Here is a 19,032-nt window from a genome sequence, read left to right as displayed (position 1 = left end):
GTTTGGTTTTTCTTTCTTTTTTTAAGTTGTCTATGGACCTTTATTTTATTTATTTATATGTGGTGCTGAGTCTCGAACTGAGTGCTTCACACATGCTAGGCAAGCACTCTGCCACTGAGTCACAACCCCAGCCTGAAGTTTCATTTTTCCAATCAGGAAGAGTGGGTCACAGGGGTGTACACCTTTAATCACAGCAACTTGGGAGGCCCAAGCAGGGGAAGCAAATCCAGGTTGGAAGTAGTTTGAAACAGGTTCTAGATCAAAGCAGTGCTCTCTGCATGCTGTCTGCCCTGACTTTCCTTATTTACATTTAGTTCATATCATTCTAGGACCAGTTCCCTAGGCCCTCTTAATGATTCTCTTGCCTTTGCTCCTTTCCTGCTGGGGCTAAGAACAATTGGGGGCCTCCCTCAATAAACTAACACCCATGGAAACACATGGATGTGCTGAGCAGAATGACAAGAAAGGAACTGGCTGATTCTTTCTTAATGAAGCCACAAAATAAGGACCAGGGCTCCTTGCTGCCCTCAAGTGGAATAGAAATGTCTGCTATGTTGAAATAAATCCCAGTTCAGGCTCACTCCTCATTTAGGTTAAAGTATCTTAAAATGTCCCTTTTCCTCAAAACAGCTTAGGTTTCATTCATAAATGCTGAAGGCTTTTAGTTGCCCTGTTTAAAGAGAAGCTTAAGGGAAGATGTCCTTGTCTACATTCCTTAGAAACAAAGGAAAAGATTGGAGAAGATATTTTGTTTTTGAAGGATGGTAGCTGGAATGAGGATCCATTCTTATTTTGATCATGTAATGTCCTTTGTATGCCCTTCACCAAATGTAAATGTACTATGCATGATTCTAGATTGGAAATCTTTCATGAAGTGAAATTAGGAGGTGGAGTGTTTATTAGGACAGAGATGCTCATCTCCGTGCACACTGCATTTCAAGGAATAAATAAATAATAAAATAATAAAATAATCTCTGTACATCCTCCCATTTACTTCAAATCACTTCTAATCAGTTATAGCATCTGTGTGTATAATTTCAAAGAGCTAATACAGTGCAAGGAACTGATTGAATAAACTTAAATCATACATCATCTTTATTAGGTTTCATCCCAAATCAGTTTTTCTAAAAATCAGCAGTATTTCACATAGCACCATTCCACTGCAAAATCAACTCTATGCAATGAAAGCCCCAATACCTTTCTTGATTTTGGTAACAAGTATTAGGATAGATTACACTATTCTAATACGAAAATATTTTCCTCAGAATCCTTGTTTCCTTCAATTTCCTTTAAAAGAGTTTCAAAAGTTGGTTCTTTCTCCTTTCACAAGTTGTGCGTGAGACATGATAAAATCCTGGAAATAATACCAAACATAGTGAGTGTATGGAAGACTTCCATTGGTCTATTCCCCATAAGAAATGAGATTTCTAGCCTCTAGAAATCGTTAAATGAAAAAAAAAAGAAAAAAAAAGCTATGATCATTATATTGATTAGTAAATAAAGCAATTTCTGGAACTCCAAATAATTCTCTTGCCAACATTTAAAACAGTGCTAACTACATGGATGGATCCCCAACCTGTCAGCCTTGTTGATCGCAAGTGATGCTTCTGGGAGATGTGATGCTAAGTCACAGCAGTTCACTACCCTTCTCTCTGCTTATCTTTACTTTATTTGTCTGAACTACTTTGAAGGCTCATATCTGATGAGATCATAGTAGTGAAAGTGGTGCCATTGTTAACGGTTTCTTTGGGTTTTCTCCTTTTTTTTTTTTTTTTTGTGCTTTACTAGAGATGAGAGATGGAACCCAGGGGCACTCTCCACTAATCTACATCTGAGCCCTTTTTATTTTTCCAGTTCCTTGCCAAGTTGCTGAAGCTGGCCTCACTTGCAATCCTCCTGCCTCAGCCAAGCTATGAAGTAGCTGGGATTACAGGCATGTGCCACAATGCACCCTGCACCATTATTAATAAAGCAACAAAGATGATATTATTTCTTTTTTTTCTTGAGCAAACAGCAGGGTATTGTGGAAAGAATAATGTCAGAATTAGCTTTACTCTGAAATCTAGCTCTGTTACTTAGACCAGTCTCTGGGACTCTAATTCCTCTTTACATAGACTGTATAGCACCACTGAGTTCTGGTGAAGAAAATGAGAAAAGGGACATGAAAGTGTTTTTATAACTTAGAATTATATAATTTGGCATTGTTATTCTATTATTCTATTGTTATTCTAAATATGCCTGACAAACTCTAACTTATAAAGTACCTAAAATAAATCAGGGTAGTGTTGATTCAGGACAACCTTCACAAGCTTGAAATGTGATGTACAGTCCAGGACCCCCATCAGATACTAAAGTCCATGGATGCTCTAACCCTTGAATCAAATAATTTCTGTACATCCTCCTATATTCTTCAAATTACTTCTAGATTAGTTATAGCACCTGGTATAATAAAAACACTATCCAGATTACATACACTATTGTTTAGGGAATAAGGATGAGAAAAAAATGTCTGTATGTGTTCAGTATAGATGCAATTTCTTTCAAATATTTTTAGATATCCTGAATATTTTCCAACATTTCAGTTGATTGAATCCCCAATCTTGGAGCATTTTCAAAAAAGAGACACATTTGTAGGTTCTAAAGGGAGAAGCAAGATTCTCCATCCTGAGGAGGTGTTCTGATGGTTCCCAAAGGCCCTATGTGTTGACCTAGAGCATCCAGGATAACACAGAGTTATCATCACACTCAATCTCTTGGGAAGGGACATGACTGTACTATTCATTATCTCATGCAAATGAAATACAATAGGAATAACTTCTTGGTTCAGAGACTAAAACGTGTATTTTCTACAAAGTGAACAGGTTTATTTAATTGCCTTGATTGCTAATTTGTCTATTCCTCATCAGTGGCATTGAATATCTACCACTTAACAAATACTTTCCAAGTGATGTGTATCAATTAGGAAAGCACTTGAAACACTGTCTACTGCCCCCTTAGAGATGTTTCATCTCTGCTCCACACACATTATGCCTCTCATTAACACCACATGCAAATTTACTGAGAGGAATATTGATCCCAGAATTGCACTCTGGAGTTTTACCAGATTTTCTAATGGAAATATTCTTTATCAAGAAAGGAGATCTGATTGAATCCCAAACCTTTGTGTTTGTTTGAATGTCCTAGAAGGATCCATACCCTACACTCATATTAATTCAGGGCTTAATTAAGTATCTTAGGAAAAAAATCTGAAACATTTTTACTTGGTCATTTCAGGCAAGTGTACCTTCAAATCTGTGGTATTTGCATTTCCAAAGAATTCTCTTGCTGTTTCTACAATTTCTTTCTCAATATTTTCTTGACTGGTGCCTTTCATGTCAATGTAGTGGCAATCAGCACTGGCAAAATGGCAGGAAATTACCTGTGCAGGGTGAATATTGATAATGGAGAAAAGCATCTCATAAATGTCAACAACCGCGCAAGGAGTATCCCTTGCAGAAAGTAATTATTACACACAGATTTGACTTCTAAACTGCAAGCCCACCTCCCTGGCATCTAAATGTGTCTACCTTGTAGGTCAGCCTCTCCCTCCTGCCCACTAGCTAAATGCTAATTAAGGAACTATAAAAAACTTTTACCAAGCTATGATTATATTTTTTAAAAGGTATATATGAGACAATGGCATAATTGCCTAAATAACCAATCTTTATATTTTTTAAATTTATTTTTTAGTTATAGGTAGACACAATGTCTTCATTTTACTTTATGTGCATCTGAGGATCCAACCCACTGCCTCACATGTGCTAGGCAAGTACTCCACCAATTGAGCTAGAACCCTAACCCCAAATGTGATTATTTGAGTATTTCAGCCCTTGTTTTTGCTCAGAAAGCAGAAGCTGTGCATTGCAAGGTGATCTACTGCTCTGAAACAATTCCACAAATGACCAAGATTCAAGAGGAACAGGTTTAGGATCCTGAGGACACCTGGATTCTGACTAAGTAGAGGAAACAAAAAAAAAAAGGAAATATCCTTTCTGGTAAGTAAAATGGAAAATACAATCCAGTTTAGTTAAAAATCATAAATCTTTTATATGTTACAATACCTATAATTTCTGTTTTGAACCCATTCACCTTTCAAAACTGGAGCATTGTGAATGCGTACTTTCCTGAATCCTTGAGTTTGGTTCCAGCCAGATCCATGGATGAGCAAAGGATGAAAGAAGACAGTGTCTCCCTTCTCCATCACAAGGTGCACTCGGGCATGGTCCTGGTCATAGTCCTGGATCCCATGGTACATGGTGTTAACTCCACCCTGGAACACATAAGACAGGCACAGTCTACACTGGAGAAAGTACCAAAATGAACACTTTGTGCATGACTCTGCAGGGACAGCAAGGGTTCTTTGACTTCTACCAAGAGGAAGACTTATCTAAGTTAAATTCTAAAATTATAAAAGATGCATGAGTCTGTCATATGTCTGGTTTTTGAAAGTCATATGTTATGGGTACAGTGGTGCACACCTGTGATCCCAGCGACTACGGAGGCTGAAGTCAGGCATCCCAAGGTCAGGACAGCTTAAGTAAATTTACCAAGATCCTCTCTCAAAAAGATTTTTTACAAAGAGATGAGGATGTAGCTTAGAGGTGGAGGGCTTGCCTAGCATGTGCAAGGTTTTGAGTTTGAACCCTAGCAATGCAAAAAATTAAGGTCATAGGTTAATAATAAATTCACTCATTTTTTTGACCAAATGAACATTTTGAATTTTACCTACACTTCCTCATTGAATTATAAGTAATTGAGATCAGCTTTGCCTCTTGTGGTGAATGCTTGTGAACACCTTTCTCTTAGGCATTCCCAGCTTAATCTTAACATACTTCCCCAGCCAGACATTCACCTCACCTAGAATTTTGTTCACATCATTCTTGTATTACTTAAGGTATCTTAGCCTAATTATTCCCCCAAAATAGAATGGTGAAAAGGCTCATATTTTCTGAGCTCAAAGGACTTATGTCATATTCAGTGTACAAAGAGAATAGTAAGATTAAATATTGTTTATTGATAACTATTTCCAAAGGTAGTCATAACTCAAGAAAATGTATTCTATCCTTATTAAAGAAATTAAAGTGAGAAGTGACTACAGATGATGAGCCTTTAAGCATCTGGGCAAAAGTGTCCCATTTCTCATGCTAAAAGTATTCTTTTGGGAAATGACCATCGTCCTACTGCAGAACATGGTAACTTTGACCCAGTATAATGGTTACATTGTCAGTTTGATTGGATTAAGACATGCCAAAAATAAAGGGACTTCTGGTAGATGATGGTGTGTCTAGGGATGATTGATATGTGGGATAACAAATAAGGTGAAGACTCTCCTAAGTAATGCTTCCTAAGCATTACTGTGTAATAGAATTGTGGCTTGGATGGGATTAAAGTTGGAAGAACAGGGCTGGGGTTGTAGCTCAGTGGTAGAGCCCTTTTCTCACATATGCGAGGCACTAGGTTCGATACTCAGCAACACAATTTAAAAAATAAACAAATAAAATAAAGATATTGTGTCCATTTACAACTAAAAATTTGAAATAAAATAAAGTTGGAAGAACAAAGAAGCAGCACCAAATGGCTGCTGCGATTCTCTGAGGCCATCAGCCTGCACTTTCAATTCAAAGCAGATTTTGCCAGTGATTCATCAGGGATTTCAGGATCTTCTGGTCTTGCACAGAAAATCCTGAGAATCTCCTCTCTACCTCTAGGCTTCTAGACCTCAAACAGTGAGAACATGTTTTTGAAGAATGAATTGGACCTCATCATTCATGAGTACAGAGGCACCTTAATAGCTCCCCAGCATCAACATTTGAATGCATATACAAACTATTGTTCAGTCATGCAACAGAATGGAAAGGAACAAAGAACAAGCTATTGAGAGATATGTCAGCTTTGGTGAACCTCAAAATAACTATGCTGAGCAACAGAAGCCACACCCCCCAAAAAGGTGTATGCCATAGGACTATACTTATATAACATTTTATAAAATTCAAACTAAACGACAGGAACGGAAAGTAACTCAGTGGTTGCTTTGGGAGGGTATCAATGGATTCCTTTGATTGTGGTACCAGGTGTGTATGGAAAAATAATCAAATTATATCCTCAAAATATGTACATTTCTTACATGAGACTTATTGCTGAAAAACACTTTAGTTACAAAATGAAAGTTCTTCCAGCTTCCTAAAAAGGAAGCACCCCATTCTCCACATATAACCTCGAGACTCACTACTAAAATCCTTAATCAGATCCTAATGTACATTTTTAGCTCTTCTCCCCTTCTAAGTCCCAAAATGTGCCACTAGCACCCAGCCTCTCTGGAATGTGAGCATCTTCCATCTTTCCTCCTCCTTAGCCCGGTTCACACTTGCCCTTGACCTGAGGCCTCCATAGAGAATTTCTGTGGTAGGAAATTCTACTTTGTCCTTCAAGGCTCAGCTCAACCTCCACCTCCACCCCTGAGCCTCTGCTGGTCCTCACAGGGGCAAGGAGACAATCCCTCCCTCCCTTCCTCTACTCTGACAGTCTTCAGTCAGTGGGCATGTCACAAACACCAGAGTTGAAGGGTTGATGCCTGACCTCTGCCATCAGGCCTCACCATCTCAGATCCTAGGCAGCTCCTACCCAAGTGTCCATACTGGCTGGCTTTCACACATATGATGAAAGAACAAATATAATGAATATTTGATCTGATGTCCTTGAACTCCTCCTGATCCCAAATGCAGATTTCAGGACAATGATTTGCTGAGAAAGGAAGGCAGTCTCTTTTCCAAGTTTTTGACATGAAATTACAACAGGGAAAGAGATTCTGATCCAGACTCAGTGGTAAGACAGACCTACCTCCCACTGGGGGTAGTCATGTGGCTTCAGGGGAAGTTTGTGGGTGCCTGGGAGGACAGCCAGACAGCCATTGTTCCGGTCAGTGTGTTCCATGGCCGTCCAAGCACACACAATGAGATTGCTGGGCCTGAAGGGGAAATAGTGCAGATCCTGGTGCATGGGGTGCTGGGAAGTCTTCTTGCCTGAAATGAGCCTGCTGTCAAAAGAGGCTCAAGCCTCATACTTATTATTCTTTGCCTGAATAAACAACATATTGACCTTCTCCTGAAAAAAAACAACCACATCAAATGCTGTGCAAAACCTGTCTAAAGGGACAAGTTCCACACTGAAATAGCAGTCAAGATGGTGCTCAGAATCTACACTTATCTTCTGAGTGTCTGGTTGCTGGGTGCTTACCTTCTTTTCTAGGGATGGTGGCTTGGATGGGATCTCTGTTTTGCTTTATTCCTTTATCACTCTATATTTGGCACAGAGCTAGCATGCAGTAATTATTTTGTTAAAAAAGCTGGACTAATTAAATTAAATTAAACAGACTATTACAATTATGTTTAAAGTTTTTTTTTTCTTCAGATTTTTCTTGTTTTGTATTTTTGTGGTAGGGGTCTGAGTTTCCGTCTCATAAGAATAGTCTCAATGAGTAATTGAACCCAGGGGTGCTTAACTACTGAGCCACATCCCTAGCCATTTTTATTTTTTTATTTAGAAACAGGATCTTGCGAAGTTGCTGATCCTGGCTTTGGATCTGAGCTTATCCTGCCTCAGCCTCCCAAGTCGCTAGGATTACAAAGTGCAATACAGAGCCCAGCTGAGGTCCCCTTCTATGTGGCTGATTCCAAAAACAGTTCCCTTAGAGGTCCTACTTCACAGAGCAATAGGCATCCTGTGTCCAGTCAGTGTCCAGTCAGAAACACTAAACACAGGGACATTTTCCCCAGCTTTGTTCTAGGCACTTGGTTCCCAGACCACCTCCCCTCAAAAGGAAGGACATCATGGAGGAAGACATCCTATCACTTAAACCTCTCCCAGCCGTCAGAAGGAAGAAAAAGTACACAGGGATAAAACCTTCTCATGGCTGATTTCTGCTGCATTGTAAAAGGATCTCTTGGTGTGGTCCAAGAGCCATCTGCAGTAGAATCTCTGGAGGTGGGTATTAAAAGGCAGACACCTGGGATCTACTTGCAGAATCAGTGTCACTGTGAGAATTTAGAATCTAGGTTTTGGCAAGCATAAGGCACCACAAGGACTTGAGTGTGACTTATAGTCACAGCTTTCGTCCTGTTACTAATAATGATGTCTTCAAATCAGGAATGCAGAATCCAACAGGCTAAGAATGGCTGGTGAAGATTAGAGATGTTGAATAGAAGGAGTCTATGATACAAGAACAGTCACATTTCTTAAACTGTCATTTCAGAGAACCATTCATTGGAAAAGTTATAATAACCCTAAAAACATCATCTGAAATCACTTTTACTTTAACGTTGATATAACATGAGCTATAATAAGACTTAGCAACACTCACATTCACTCAATTCAAAGTTTGACAGTTACACACATGAATGCTTCTAAACATCACATTTACCTGTGTTAATTAAACTATCTTTTTGTCTTTCATCTCTTTAACAAATAAGAGCCCTTTACCCATATCCGGAGGTTTGTTTATCAGCATTGTGTGCATAGCCATAATATTGGGTCCAGTGAAGCACTCCACATACTTCAGAATCTGAGAAAAGGAGAAGGAAAAACAAACTCATTGGAAATCAGAAATGCAGACAAGAGGCATAAAATGTCCACACAAGAAACAAAATAGCAACAATTTAAACATTAATTGGTATTTCACAACACTGCTGACAAATCATGGAAACCTTAGAGTTAGAAATCATTCCAGATCTCCAATACTCAGCATTCAATGGGAACTTTTTGAGCAAGCTTGAAGTGTAACCTTTCTCTTTTACCCTACAAGAAAGATAAGGGTATCTGGGAGGTATCAACTAGGAATCCCAGGATCAGCTCTTCTGCTAACCAAAGCCACAGAGGATGGCCCAGGCAGAAGGCCATGTCTCCCTCCTCCTGGGAGACTCTGCATAAGAAGGGTCCATCATGACTTGGGGCTGTCACCTCTGGCCCAGCAGAAAGTAGAACAATGAGTCAGGGGACCTCTTTCAATATATGTGGCCACTCCCTCAACAATTCTTCCCTAAGGTCCATGAACCAGGCAGAGTATTGGCCAGTACGGGGCTCAAAAGTGAACAAGAAAAGGAGGTCTCTGTCCCCATGGAGTTTGAGCAGAGGAGAAAGGAAAATAGGAAATCTGAAAGTCAAGGATGGTAGTACTTCATCCACCACGAGTTGCCTCTGACTTCAAGTTCTGTGAGCACCTGCAGACTTCATTCCCATCACAGCACTGGAGGTTGAAGCACTGATAGTTGGGGATCATTTCCCCTGGGCCTTCTCTCCATGGGCTGAATAGGACATCACAGGTGATTTACCTATGCAATCTGTCTTCAGGAGTCAAACACTCTTAAGGCATTTGGTTATGGTTTTTCATAATTGCTATATAGAATGTCTCTTTCAAATCATTTTAAACAAGTGGTTAGGAGACCATGGTGCTCAAAGGTGGGAGTGTATGAACAAACTTGAGGCTGCAGGAGCTAATTCCTAAAGAATGCACAAAGAGCTCACAGCAAGTGAGGCTGGGTAGAGAGAGACTTCTTCTCATGTTGTACTCTCCTGATCTACTTGAAATATGAATTACTTAAATTCTCTTGAAATATGAATTACTCTTTTTAATTTATATATTTATTCTAACTAGGTACATATGACAGCAGAATGCATTTTGATTCATAGTACACAAATAGAGAACAACTTTTCATTTCTCTGGTTGTACATGATGTGTCACACCGTATGTGCAGTTATACATGTATCTAGGGTAATGATGTCCATCTCATTCCACCATCTTTCCTGCCCCCAAACTCCCTCCCAATTGCCCAAAGTTCCTATATTCTCCCTATGCCTCTCCCCATCCATTATGGATCAGCATCCACTTATCAGAGAGAGCATACGGCCCTTGGTTTTTTGGGATTGGCTTACTTTGCTTAGCATGATATTCTCCAACTCCATCCATGAAGTATGAATTACTCTCAAAGAAGAATAATTTTTAAAAAATTAATTTAAGCCAGCCATAGTGATGTATGCCTGTTATCCCAGCTGCGCAGGAAGCTGAGGCAAGAAAATCATCAGTTCAAAGTCAGCCTCAACCACAGCATGACTGATATCTCAATACAAAGAATAAAAAGACTGAGGGATTACTTCAGTGATAAAGTGCCCCAGAGTTTAATCCTTAGCACCATATATAAACAAGATTACATAAAACATAATTTAAATTTAAAAGCAAATTCATGTCTTTATGATATGTGGATGTTGACTCAAATAGGTGGGGGAAGGAGGAGTGGAGGTTCCCTGGATTGGGACAAAGTGGAATGTGGGGAAAGGAAGGAGATGGGAATGGGAAGACAATAGAATGAACTGGACAGAACTTTCCTATGTTCATATATGTATACACAACCAGTGTAACTCTACATCATATATAACCACAAGAATGGAAAATTAAACTCCATATATGTACGACATGTCAAAGTACATTCTACTGTTATATACAACTAAAAGATTAAATAAAAGCAAATTCATAACTCAAATGACAAGCTTCATAAAACAAATAGAAGAATGAATACATTTACACTACTTTCACTCCTGTTGATATTTACTTTAATAAAGCCCTTGCTCTTTAATTCCTGTTTTTCTTAACAAAAGATAATTAACACAATCCATAGTGGTGTTTCTCAGTCTTGGTGCTATTGGTATCTTGGTTGGGATAATTCTTGGGGAGAGAGTTCTTTTGTGCATCATAGGATCTTGGGCCCTATTGCCAGCATATGTGGCCACGACCCACTAGAAGCCACTATTGCATCCTCCCCCACTGTTGTAACTACCAGAAAATCCTGGAAATAAGGAAAGTCTTAAGACATTGCCAGTATCCACTGGAAGACAAAATTTCCTCCAGCTGAGAACACCACTCTAGCACCATGTGTGGAAAGCTGTTAAATTCAGTACAATCACCAGGTCTTGGGGAAGACCTGCAGGCTGGCTATGAAGGAGAAACCCAAACAAGAGCAGTCTCTAACCTCTGGGAGAGTGCAGTATCTGAAGAGCTCCTTATCATCATGCAAATTCTGAACCTTCAAGATTGTTTTCCACTTGGAATGTATTCTGATTTTGCAAGGGACACATCTCTCACGACCGCTAGTCCTGCTGGTTTCGACTGCTTTTTGCAGATTTTTTCAAATTCAACCCTAGAAAATTAAATTACAAACAATGTCATGACCTCTGCTCCAAGCCCCTGGTTGGCCTGGACCTGTGCAAAGCTTGGCAGGTACAGGAGTAGTTTCTCTCTACTTCCTCCGCCCTCAGGCCTAGTAGAATCATTTTGATGGGAGGGAAGAGAAAATGGCCAACTCTGCAATCGTGGCCTCCTAGCTGGAATCCACTACCCGGATGAAAATATTGCTTGGCTTAACACACCAGTGGAGAAATAGTTTCATAATTACATTGTAATAATACAGGCTAAGTATTCCTTATCTGAAATACTTCAAAGTATTTCAGATTTTAGGGGTTTTTTTTTTTTGGATTTTGTTATGTTGGCGTATACATAATGAGCTGATTGTGGTGGCTCAGGCATCTAATCATAGACACTCAGGACAGGAGGCTGCAGGATATAAGTGTGAAGCCAGCCTAATCAATTTAGCAAGTCTCTGTTTCAAAAAATATATATATGGAAAGGTCTGGGATGGAATTCTGTGGTAAAGCTCCCCTGGGTTCAATCCCCAGTCCTGAAAATAATGATAATGAAGATGATGATGATGATGATAAAATAATAATGAGATACCCTAACGATGGGACCCACGGCTCATCACAGAACTTATGTTTTCTATATGCCATATATACATAGCTTAAAGGTAATTTTATACATAGTTTTAGTGTGTGTGTGTTGTGACCATGACCATCACATGGTGTCAAGTGCGGAATTTTCCTCTTGTGACATCATCTTGGTGCTCAATGATTTGGATATTGAATTTTCAGATTAAGGATGCTTGGCCTGTAGTAGCAAATACTCCTGTAACAACTACCTGATGCCAGACCCTCTTCATGGTACTCTCCACATATTTTACCTTTTTTGTCCTATCAACAATGCTAGGAGATCAGTACTATTATTATGGACATTTTACAGAGGAGTACACAAAGGTATGGAAAACTAAGGTGACTGTGTGGGACATGCCACCTGTGTGAGATACACCATGTTAAGAGGTAGAACTGAGATTAAGGCCAGAAAGTCTGGCTCCAGAGCCTATGCTCATAACACATCCCAACAAACCACATCTCTCAAAATTACTTGAACTTGCAGAGGCTAGTCTAACTTGTATTCCCATTACATACATGTAATACATAGTATATCAATTTTTATTCATGCATTATAATTACACATAATAATTATATCATTGTGGTATATTCATATCTGCACATAGAATTCTTGGGTCATCTCCCCTTTCTCTCTCCTCCCTCCCACAGAACCTGTTGCTGTACTCTATTGATCTCCCTTCTATTTTCATGAGACCTCTTTTTACCCCTTTCTTCTCTCTAGTTTCCACGTGAGAGAACACAATGACCCTTGACTCTGAGTTGGCCTATTGATCCTAACATGATGTTGTCCAGTTTCATCCATTTTCCTGCAAATGGCATAATTGCCCTAATACACATTTTGCAAAATAACCAAGAGTTTTACTCTACTAAAGCGTTGAATATCAGCATCAGATACTAGATTTTTAATAACAAGAAATCCATTTTCTTCATAAAATTTTCTCTGTTCCAGGCTTAGCACATTATTATCCAAAGTATACCTACAGGACAAAAGGCACTAAATAAGTCCAAACTTATTTACAACCTACCATTATGTACCAAGAAGCCAAGAAATGAGATATCCTATATTCAATACTTCTAATTGTAGGTCTTTAAGAAAATGATCTTAAAATGGTTGAAAAACTTCATGTCCAAAACATTAACAGTGGTCACAAAAGGTACAGTAATGGGAAAAATATTAACTCATCACATTATATCCACTCAGTGGAACATGACCCAGGCATGAAAACTGAAGGAAATGAGTGTGTGGAGAATGGCTATTATAATAAAATATGATTACAATGATATAAATATGATACTATTTGTGCAAAGGAGACTGCTGAGAAATACACCAAAAATATTTTTAACAGTGATTGCCTTTCAATAATGCAATTATGGGTGATTTTTTTGAATTCCCTCCTTTTCTCTGATTTTTAAATTTTTTCTGGAGTGCATGTACACGGTTTTCAGTTGGGAAATTAATTCAAGAAATTTTATGTTTTCAATTCATTCAATACATTCTCAGAAATAATCAAAATACCAAAATCCAAATAAATATACAACATATCAGCTAATGAGGTGGAACTGTAAATAGGTGAAACCACTATGGAAATCATTATGGAGATTCCTCAGAAAACTTGGAATGGAACCACCATTTGACCCAGTCAACCCAATCCTAGGTTTATACCCAAAGGACTTAAAATCAGCATACTACAGTGATGCAGCCACATCAATGTTTACAGCAGCTGGATTCACAATAGCTAAACTATGGAACCAACCTTCCCTTCAACAGATGAATAAAGAAACTGTGGTATATATACACAATGGAATATTACTCAACCTAAAAGAAGAATGAAATTATGGCATTTGCCAGTAAAAGGGTGGAACTGGGGAATATTATGCTAAGCAAAATAATCCAGTCCCAAAGAACCAAAGAATAAATGTTTTCTCTGATATGTGGATGCTAATTCACAATAAGGGAGAGGGGGAAAACAGAGGTATTTTAGACTAGACAGAGGGGAGTGCAGGGAGGGGCAGAGGCATGAGGGTAGGAATGATGGAAGAATGAATCAGACATTATTAGCCTATGTGTAAATATGATTACATGACCTGGGTAACTCTACAACATGTACAACCACATGAATGAGAAGTTATACTCCATTTATGTATGATGTGTCAAAATGCATTTTACTGTCATGCATAACTAATTAGAACAACATCAACAAAGAGAAATCACAATATTAAAAAAGATATCAGCAAATATAATCACCCAACACCTCTTGTAAGACTGAAATTATGGCTGTAACAATATTTATGTAGATCAGGGTTTTCCCCTAAGGTGACATAAGAATAAAACTTGTCTGGTACAGTAGTAAACACTTATAATCCCAGGGACGCAGGAGGCTGAGGCAGAGATGCATGTTCCAGGTTAGCCTCAGCAACTTAGTGAGGCCCTAAGGAACTCAGCCAGATCCTGACTCAAGATAAAAATTAAAAAGTACTGGGAATGCAATGTTGAACTACCCTTTGGGTTCAATCCCCATCACTAAAAAAAAAAAAAAGTAATAAACCTATGTTTCTAATTTCAGCAACTCAAGAAGCTGAAACAGAAACATTGCTAAAGCCAAGGAGTTAAATACCAATTTGGTCAACTTAGTGAAACCAAAAAAAAGACAAAGAGAAAAAGAATATAATGAAAACAAAAAATTTTAGCTAATATATTAATTTAACCAAAGAACAAGCTAACTTAGTTGTAATAAAACATACTTAATTTTTTATTTTGTTTTATTTATTTATTTATTTATTTATTTTTTGTGGTGCTGGGGATTGAACCCCGGGGCCTTGTGCATGCAAGGCAAGCACTCTACCAACTGAGCTATATCCCCAGCCCCCATGCTTGCATTTTCAAAACTCAGATTATATATTTTCTAGTAGTTTTCCTTCTTTCTGAAGTTTAGAAAAAATATAGAAAAATTAAAGTCAAGATCTTCAAAAGCATCCACAATTCTAATTAATTAGAACAAATCCTACAAACAAAGCATTTGTATAATGAATTCAAACAGGCAATATATATTTTATATCAGATCCAAAATACCACTAGAAAAGCATTTATATACATAGTAGAGTTACCAGTTAAAATGACATCTACTTACTGGAATTGCTGAGGATGGAAACTGGCAGGGACAATAGGCCCTGAAGTATGAGTAGCTACCTAGCGTGTGAATTAAGGCAAACAAAGTAAAATTGGGGAGTCAACCTTGTCTAGAAACAACTGCCTGCTCTGGGGTGGTTCTCTCAGGAAAGGAGTTCCCTAAACAGACACCAGATGCTCAGGTTTCCCACATCACCCTGACAAGTACACACTGCTGCTTTAAGTCCTTTCATTTATATCCCACAGTCTAGTCTAATTTTAAATATGTGTAAGAACTAAAAATTCTTTTTCTAAAATCTCTTTTCCAAACTATAAGTAGAGATTATTGACACAGTATCTCATTATTTTTACTATTTTCTCATTGTTTCTTTAGTTAAAAGACTTCCTTTTAGAGTATCACTTCTCATGAACAGGTTATCATTTCTTAAGTGACATCTCTATCAATTGTGATGACAGTGTCATAATCCAGGAAGAATGCAAGTCAAGATTCAGAATTATGAGCTCCTGTCTGCTCTCTCAGAGGCAGAGGGGGTAACACCCTACCTGGGTCAATGACTGTCAGCAAATTGTCATTGCCAAGACACTCAGATCCCAGACTCTAGACCAATGGTCTTATTGCCTCTCCTGAATTCCTGTAGCATGTTTTCTTTGTCATTGTTGTTCTTGGGGAAATTTTAATGATATGGAAATGTTTATAAGCTAATGTTAGGTGAAAGCAATGCATGCACAAAACTCATACAGTATATTCCTGGGTTTTAATACTATGCATAGGAACGGAAAACACCAGCAAGTTTACGATTTGTCAATGGTGGAATAATGACTTACATGTATTTACTTTCCCCTCTCTACTTGTCTTCAAGTTAAAAAAAAAACTTGACATTTTGCACTTCAAAAATGATTATTCCTTATTCCAAAAGCTACCATTCTAAGAAACAATGAAAGCTGGAGAAAAACTGTCACAAATCTTTAAGAAGTCTAAGACTAAAGGAAATATTCACTATAAATCTTGGCCAGTGTTGTCCAAGATGAAAGCCACCAGGCACTTCTGGCTATTTAAGCTGAAATTAATTGAATACCAAAGTGCAGTCCCTCACTTGCACTCATCCTAATTTGACATATTTCAACAGCTCAATAGCTTCATGTGGCTGGGGCTACTATATTGTACATGAAACATGAAATATTTCATCACAGAAAGCTAAACTCAACAGTGCTGATATGGAAAAACCCATCAAAAAACTGATCTCTAAGCTCAGCAATAGCAGGGTCAGAAAAATCCAATTAAAAAATATTAAGAGGGCTGGGATTTAGCTTAGTGGTAGAACACTTGCCTAACATGCACCAAACTTTGGATTCCATCCCCAGAATGACAGAGAGGAAAAACAAAGCAATGAGAGGCTGAACCAAGAAATCCCAATTATACTCCTAAATATATCCAGTCCCAGTGTATCACAACTCTCAGCATTTAGTGCCGGGTTTCTGTTCTTGTGACTCAGTCACATGTGAGGTTGGTCTCCCACAATTCAGCCTGCATCAGAAACAGAACATAAAAGAGACTTAAGGGCCGCCTCTAGATTCTGATTCTGCAGTCTGAATTGAATTGAGCCTTAGAATTTGCATTCCCCACCACTCCTGGGATGAAACCCAGGGCCCTGCAGTACTAGGCAAGTCCTCTACCACTGAATTAAACCCACTGAGCTACACCATAAGATATTATCTGTTTGTTCAGAGGGAACATCAGCCACTGGAAAATGGCCAGCCTTTTGGCCTTCACTTTTGGCCTTTCCTAGGAAACCAGTGTTACAGAAGAGTGGTGAGCTGAAACTCCAAACTTGAGGTCTGGGATACACATAGAAGAGAATCTAAAGTCAGACAAATAAACGTTCCCACAAAAGAAGGGAGGGAGCTGGGAATGTAGCTCAATGGGTAGGCACCTGCTTGGCATGCTCCTGGCACTGAGTGGAATCCCTTGCACTGGAAAATATAAAAAAATTTAAAAGTGTGTTGTGATCCCAAGTGTAAAATATATATCCCTGAATCCTTACAATTACAAAAACAGGATTAAATGAATGAATTAAGTCAATAAATTATGTAAATAGATGAATAAAGACATAGAGGAGAGGAGAAAACCTCCTTTGCATAAAAATTCTAAATATTTCCTGTAGATATTTCATCCTTAAGAAAAGGGAAAGCAAGCCCAGTGCAGTGGCACTCATCTGTAATCCCAGAGGCTCAGAAGGTTGAGACAGGAAAATCGTGAGTTCAAAGCCAGCCTCAGCAATGGCGATGCACTAAGCAACTCAGTGAGACCCTGTCTCTAAATAAAATACAAAATAGGACTGGAGATGTGGCTTAGTGGCCGAGGGTCCCTGAGTTCAGTCCCCAGCACCAAAAAAAGAAAGATGGTATTAACTTGTAGATGAAGCCCACCTAAATAGGATGGCCACCATGATAGTTTTGGAGGTCAAAACTTCTTCTGCACCATGTGAAGCAAGAGTTCAAAACCTGACTGGCAAAGAGTACAGAAGGTCCCCAGTTCTCCTGGAAAACATCAAATAGGAATAAATGTGGAGACAGCATTATCTTCTTTGACATTCTCTGCTCTTGAGAGTGCTCTCTGCTTAAGCCTCTCTTTCTTCTACTTTACTCTCACCTCACTTTCACATAGTAAATTTCCCTTGTTTCACTTTTGCTTCCTGAATTTTAAGGGTTTTTTGTTGTTATTGTTGTTGCTGCTGGTGGTGGTGGAACACAAGCACTGAGGTTTGGAGATTCAGCTCCCGCTTTCTTGTGCAAAGGTCATCAAATACAATGAAATTTGGGGTAATTATGACACTCATAGCCAGGAGGGCAGCTTGGAAGCCAAGGCCACACCTGAAGGCTATCTACCAACAGCATCTCCAGCCACTGAGAATATATTCTTTTTTCGTGAAAGGAACATGGACCATGCAAATATTCTTCTGTAAATGTGGTTTTCTCCACTCCTCCATTTATTTATTCATCTATTTAGCATATTGTGCTGTTGATTTCCTACAATCATCCTAGCATGTAGCCCAATTATTGCTGTTTCATAGGGGAGGAAAAAGCTCAGTGAAGTTAATTTGCTAGGAAGTGGCAGAGCCAGAATGCAGCAGCCTTTCACCTTTCCATGGAAACACTCCCAGCCAAAGCAACCACATGGAGGATCATCTGCCCTTTGGGGAGGTGAGATGATTGTCCTAGACTTTGTTAACAAGAAAACATCCTTGGTTGAGGCCCCAATGTGGTGGGGGATGGGTAAAATGGTTACTATAAATAAATAGAAAGTCACCAGTGGCTGCAAAGATATGGAGACTCTGGAAGCCTGCTTCACCAATAGGTGGGAATATGAAATGTTGCTGACACTAGTTAAAACAGGATGGCGATCCTCACAAATTAAAAATAGAAATCCCATATGAAAAGGAGGCAGTGACCCACACCTGTAATCCCAGTAGCTCATGAGCTATAAGCCAGCCTCAGCAACTTAGTGAAGCTCTCAGCAACTCAGTGAGACCCTCTCACTAAATGAAATACAGAGAAAGGACTGGGGATATGGCTCAGTGATTAAGTGTCCCTGAGTTCAATTCTGCCACCCCACTGCCCCCCGGGGTAAAAAAAAAAAAAAAAAAAAAGAACTTCAATATGATCCAGTAATTCGCCTCTGGAATTAAAAGGCAAAAGATACTACAAGAATGGAAAACAGGTTCTTTAAGAGATATGTGTACAAGAGATATGTGTACATCCATGTTCACAGCAGCACTGTTCACCATCACTGAAAGGAGGAAAGCAACACACATTGGAGAAGTCAATGAGCAGAGTGCCATATAGACATACCATGGAATATTATTCAGTTTTTAAAAGAATGGATGATCTGACACATGCCACAGTATGGAAAGACCTAGGACACTGTGCTAAGTGAAATTACCTGTCAGGAAAAGACAAATACTTTGTATCTGAGTGTCCCTAAAGTAACCAAATTCATAAAACCAGGAGGTAGAATGTGGTGGCCCTGGCTAGGGGAAATGGGAAAGGAGAATTAGCAT

The 19,032-nt window shown here is 38.8% G+C and overlaps 1 pseudogene; it reads right to left on the bottom strand.

Annotated features, from left to right (window-relative positions):
• Positions 1-1,115: 1,115 nt before the first annotated feature.
• Positions 1,116-18,759, bottom strand: LOC124085016 (phytanoyl-CoA dioxygenase, peroxisomal-like; annotated as a pseudogene).
• Positions 18,760-19,032: the final 273 nt, after the last annotated feature.

Source organism: Marmota monax, unplaced genomic scaffold, assembly GCF_021218885.2.
Source record: "Marmota monax isolate L192 unplaced genomic scaffold, Marmota_monax_Labrador192_F-V1.1 WCK01_AAM20220418_F8-fsc00090, whole genome shotgun sequence".
In the NCBI taxonomy this organism is placed as follows: domain Eukaryota; kingdom Metazoa; phylum Chordata; class Mammalia; order Rodentia; family Sciuridae; genus Marmota; species Marmota monax.
This window is presented reverse-complemented; position numbering and strand designations above follow the sequence as displayed.